Below are 6000 nucleotides of genomic sequence, written 5' to 3' on the forward strand. Positions count from 1 at the left end.
TAAATAATATTTGTGTTAATTATGGACATTTAAATTGACATGCTTACTTATATGGACATTATTTTAAGATTCTTTATGTTTGGATTTGTTTTGATTCTAATATCATAATGTGTTATTATTATATGTTAAATTTAATATAAGAAATGACACCGTTTAAAATGCTCACATTAAATTTAATGTAATGGTAAATTTCTATTCAACTTTATACTCATTATTACTTTCTACCTTTTCAATATGATCAGTCATATATGAGATGACTGATGATTTTGAGTCTTGATATTACATGCTTCCTCCTGGAGAAATCATCGTTTTCATGTGGTAATTTATACCACTAATAATTAGATGAGTTGGAAGGTGCTATGATTTATTTTGTAAATTTCAGATACAGATATGGTACCAATTTTATACATTAGAATGATCAAAATGTGGCAACTTTACTTCATTGTAATCTTAATTAGATCTGTAACACAATGAGGGTACAGAGACTCAGTTGAGAATTCGTGTTACAAGGGATTGCAAGGTTTTAAGTAGACTTTGCAGAAGTTGCAACTATAAAAAAATTTTACATACATTTTTTGTACATATAGCAGTTCACTTTCAAGATGTTAAAAACTATCCATATTAATTTTTCATACTGTACAACTTACAGTACAGTAATATAATGTAAGTCCAGATACACGTATCCCAGATATTCGCTGTGGAATAATGCTACATTTTTATTTTTAATGTATGCATGCAACATTTGGCAATAATGAAAAATAATGTACTTTAATTAGAGAAGCCTATATGTCACTCCTGTCACACTTAAGTCACAAGCGCAGGCGATAATGATACCAAAATTAGCCTCTGTTGACTGCATGGCTTCCTGGACTTAATATCAACTTAAAATGTCAAACTTTTTCATTTTCTATTTTTTAAACTGCTGACCAGATATATTATTCCTAGGTCAAACCAATATGTACAAATACTTGTACTAAGTCCAGTGTTCTAGGATTTTTCAAAAATTGAGGTTTCCTCAGGTTATTTCCATATAAAATCAACATTCCCACAATTAATGACTGCTTTCCTAACAAAATAAATCCTTACAACATATGAAGTTTTCAACTTGCCACGGAAAGTAAATTTTACTTGCCCCAGGTAACGGGAAATAGGAATCCTAGAACACTACTTTAAGTAATAAGCTGGTTGGTTATGCAAAATTTGTGTTCACAGCACAGAGTTATATATAAATCCTTGTTCACAGTAATGGTTAAGTTTAAATTTAAAAGTATGGTTTAATTGGACTGTCCATTGTGTTGGCATAATGTGTAAACACAAGTAGAAAAAGAGATGGACACCTTAATGCATACTGTATATGCATGCACAAATGTATATAGTAAATGTACCCGATATCAGAATAATGAAATTTTCACTGGGCTTTGCCACATATAAAAAACAAGAACATACTTAATGTATTCAATTTTAATTTTCTGTTAATATACATGTACAATGTATCACATTTTACCACAATAAGTCTTGTAGCAGATACTGAAAACGTTTGCAACTGTATTGTTTTACATTTACTAAGTGTCAGTCTTGGACAAATACTTTCGCCTGGAAATAGCTAAATACATGTAATATTTAATCTGCGCCTTCCTCATGCTCAAAATATAATGTGCTGATTCTCCCATACTAAACATTAATTGAATTTAAGACATTGTATGTCCAATATGCTGTTGAAATGGGTCAAATCAGTTGAATAATTGAAATGCAAGTCATGTTTCCTTCTGCTTTATGAACATGTGCATTGTCTATTACATGTAATTCAATTCACACTGCTTAGGATGCTGAAAATTAAAATAAACCAATATCAATATACATGTAATACATATAAAAATTGAAAGCTTTTCATAATTGTAAGCTTATAATATCTATATAAGATTATAAATTGCATGTACAATGTACTTGTACTATTTTGTTAAGACCTGAATAAAAAGGATGGTAACAGCTGTGATACTGCACTTGATTGTGTTTTATAATGCAGTTTCAGTATGTGTTCAATACATTGTTCAGTAGAAAATACATGTGTAATGACAGTTCCCTGGTGGACTCATGTCATATTTAGCAATGAGTAGGAGGTTCGATTCCTCTTGTTCTGTATATCATTGTAAAATTGAAAGGTTAAATGAAATAAATTAAAAGCAAAAGGAACAACCATTTGATCTTATGGGAAGAGCTACATCTGTAAACTCTATCCTGCCGTACTATTTTGTGAAAACATAGATCCTGCCTTTATTATTTTAGCAATTTTATTAGGACAATCATTGATTCTGTTTTGTTTTTTTTTTTGTTCCCCCCCCCAAAAAAAAACCCACATACATGTAAAGGGCAAATGATACAATGTATTACTAACTGACTTACTGTTGTCTGTTATTTTTGGTTTGTACTGTAGTTTCTATTTATCCTACAATGAGGTTATTTGTTAAATGAATAATGGTATACGGTTAATTTTTTTGCTGTATCCGTACATTAGCAGGTTATCGACTTTCTGGCTCCTTCCATTCACTTGATCGGCGGAACTACCTTTTTCTGGTATGCGTAAATTAATCATTGGCCGCCACCATAGATGAAATATAAACAAATTGCGATTGCATATCCCGTTAATCTTTTTTTCGCATTTCCTACCCGTTCCGTCGCCTCATCACATATCTTCAATAATGTTTGACAATGTACCTATATTGTATATGTATCTTACATACATTTCATAATACTGCCTTTTAACTGTATAAGATGAAATTTCTATCTTAGTAACTGTATCAATATTAAGCAAATTAATATCGTTGATGCAATTAATCTTGTTTACGATCGCGGCATCTCATTATGTATTTCAATGGGCGGTTCCTAAAAACACACACAAGAAATGGCGGACTAGTAAAATATGAACAACAAACTAGCCATGTGTATTATAGAATGAGCTGTGAATGTGAACTAGAATGCAAATAAATATCACAAATGATGCTAAATAATCGTGAAACCTAATAATTATGAAAAGATTGGGTACAAATAGGCAAAATCAAGTTTTCATAAAACCAAGGCTCGGTTTTACCAGGACAATAATAAACATGGCTTTTCCACTTACCTGGTTAATTTCTTTTTATAACTACCAAATTAGTATCTCCTTATGATAAATCCAAAATTTACAACTTTCTGAATCGATATATTACTATTTCACGCAAATCTGTCCATTCGATCGCTAGAAATTACATTTTGAAAAAGTTGTAATGAAAATCTTAGTCATGTAGAGATTTTTAACATGGCGGCAACAGGAAGATTGAGCCCCCTGACAAAAACAACTGTCTTTTCTCACTCTTGTACATATCCGGAAATTAACATGCAAGGGAGATAATTTTGAAGCGTTTGGTCATTTCGCCCCATTTAAAAAAAAGATTTTCGTTGTCCTATTTTCCTAGACTGGGCGTTAATCGATGTAAAACGTGATCTGTTTCTGTTTAAAAATTTTCAAATGAAACTGAAATATGAATACATGTATACATAAACTGGAAATCATGTTTATAAAACTTCAATTTTTGTTCTGATATTTTTATCTTTAATTGAACGACAGCAGTAGGGCCGAATCGTCAATTTCATGTGCATGCGAGCGTATTATAATTGCGAGCACCGCGAAGCGGGGTGAGCTCTACGGTTATTACGTGTACTTTTTAAATTTCCCTTAAGGTTCCCCAATATACTAACGAAAAAAGCCATGACCCGGAAGTAACAAAAAGTGACTGTCCTGACGGAAAAAATCATCATTTTCTTCAATCAAATAAATAAAAAATATCGGTAAAGATTACGTTTCAGTAAAAATAAATTAATTATTTCTGATAGTTTTCAGGTCTTTAATTTTTTTTTATTACTTATTTAAGGAAGTGATTGTGATGTTGTAAAATAAACTTCGGGAAATACGTGGATGTACGTACATGTATCTCCGCTATTCCACTGTTGCTGTTGTCAAGAACCTAACCAGCCTTGGAAAAAATATAACTCCGATTCTATTATTCAAATCGAAGCATTGCTGTTCTAAGATAGGAAAGGCAATTATTTTCTTGTTTGCAGTAGTCAATTGCGTCTGAATTTTGTTTACGTCACATAATATGTGTAAAATATTCCCATCATTCATGGAGAACTGTAATATTTCTGGTATCTGTACAAACTGAAAAGAATGTTACTTGAGACGCTTTAAATAAAGATTGTACAGTATGGCGAAGTGTTACATATATATAGCTATCGACTATTTAAAAGGCAAAGGGAAAAGGGGGATGGGGTTGGAATTTTTTGGGGAAAACACTATTTCATAGTCACTCGTTTCAAGCAATTAAAAATTAGCTCCTTGTTCACTCATTGAAAAACAAAATCCTCGTCATTTCACAAGACAGATTTTCAAATAAAAATATTGATTACGCTTGCCTTTGAAATCTAAATAGAAATATTGCACTTGCGAAACACAAATTTTCGTCCGATCCCCCACCTTTTTCATTTTTGTAATGTTTTTTTTAATTATTTTGGCGAATTTCGCACAGACAGCACACGTGTGGTAAAGCTCTCGGTGCTCGCTGATTTAGGCAATGCCTACTCCATATTAACAGAGGACATGTTTGTGAAAAAATTAACAGATGATGAAGCTACCTGTTTGGATACATACATTCCATGATATTTGAATTAGGTTCCAGTAATAAAATCAAATAAGTATTTTGCTTCTGTAAAGAATTTAAAGGCTTGTAACCAGTCATGTATGAGTTTAGTTTACCGACAGATACATGTAGCATACGAACATCGTCTATTACAAGTATATTACACATTAAAACGTCAAGATTTGTGATAATAAATAACAATAACATGTACAGAAAACCAACACACAAAAATATGCTGTGCCCCCCCCCCCCGCCCCCCACACACACTTTGGGATCATGTATACCTTATTTGATTTTGACCCTAATGCCCAGTACTGGTTAGGCAAAAATTAATCGATTTTGCCATTTTTTGAAATTTTGCTAGGATGCCCGGACATTATTTACCATTTTTTGTCAATTTTACACATGAAAATAAAAAAAAATATCTGCTGTGTGGGCAGTCAACTTTTTTAATAGTCCCATACATATATGTACATGTATGTTTGATTCATTTTCTGGTACTACATCTCCAAAATAAGGAGCTTGAAATGTTATCATTTTTTTGTAAATACCATACATATACGAAAGGTATGTACTGTAGTTCTTAAGTTTTCAGACAGAGCCTAATACAGCTGTTTTTTTATAAAATTTGTTTAACGTAAAGTACTACATTTAAGTCTTTGAGGCTTTTCAGTTTTTATTAGAGCGCTTAGTATTCTTAAACTAAAGTCTGGTTTACACTCCACAAATATTAACTTATATTTTAAAGCTGTATTTGTCACTGATTCTTTGTGGATAATTGTATCTCCTTTCCGAATTTTAATAAAACACAGACTTGGAAGACACTTGGGTATTGATATAAAGAACCAGAAACCATCCAGAGGTGAGGACAGTTCACTCCAGGTTTTTCTTGTATATTTTATTGCCTGCTGTTTCTTAAACTGTACATGTACAATATACATGTACATTTATACAAGCTTTGAGTAATCACCTGCAACAAAGTTGTGACATGTAACATTTTTTTATCTTCCTTCTGTCTGGTAAAGTTTCACATTTAAAGTTATGTCACAAATGCTGAGAAAATTTTTTTAAAACTTTTTTTTCTTTTTATATGCCCCTCTTTTAAGACCTGATGTATCATGGTATATAATGTACCATTGTCCATTTGGCAGTCGTTCACATTTCGATCAATAAGTAAACAATGCTTTCACCAATTTTTGTGAAACTTTGGTGAATTGTTTTTTTATGATTGATTTGACCTTCTGGTTTTAATTAATTTCTAATTTCTGGTTATTGAGTTAATTGGGACTTAATTCATTTGAAAATTGGGTGATTTTCTGTTAGTCTTCAA

The 6000-nt window shown here is 31.7% G+C and overlaps 1 long non-coding RNA gene across 2 annotated transcripts; it reads right to left on the bottom strand.

The window, feature by feature from the left end:
- Positions 1-1446: 1446 nt before the first annotated feature.
- LOC148610763 (uncharacterized) lies at positions 1447-3365 on the bottom strand. 2 transcript variants are annotated; one of them, XR_015914668.1, is made up of 3 exons: positions 3119-3365; positions 2401-2443; positions 1447-1826 (listed from the first exon to the last, which is right to left on the bottom strand). It is a non-coding gene; the product is annotated as an uncharacterized LOC148610763 (long non-coding RNA). The 2 variants fall into 2 exon arrangements; XR_015914669.1 differs by lacking the exon at positions 2401-2443.
- Positions 3366-6000: the final 2635 nt, after the last annotated feature.

The sequence above is a fragment of the Perna viridis genome, chromosome 8 (genome assembly GCF_037379345.1).
Source record: "Perna viridis isolate PV_CMFRI_1.1 ecotype Kerala chromosome 8, ASM3737934v1, whole genome shotgun sequence".
NCBI lineage: Eukaryota > Metazoa > Mollusca > Bivalvia > Mytilida > Mytilidae > Perna > Perna viridis.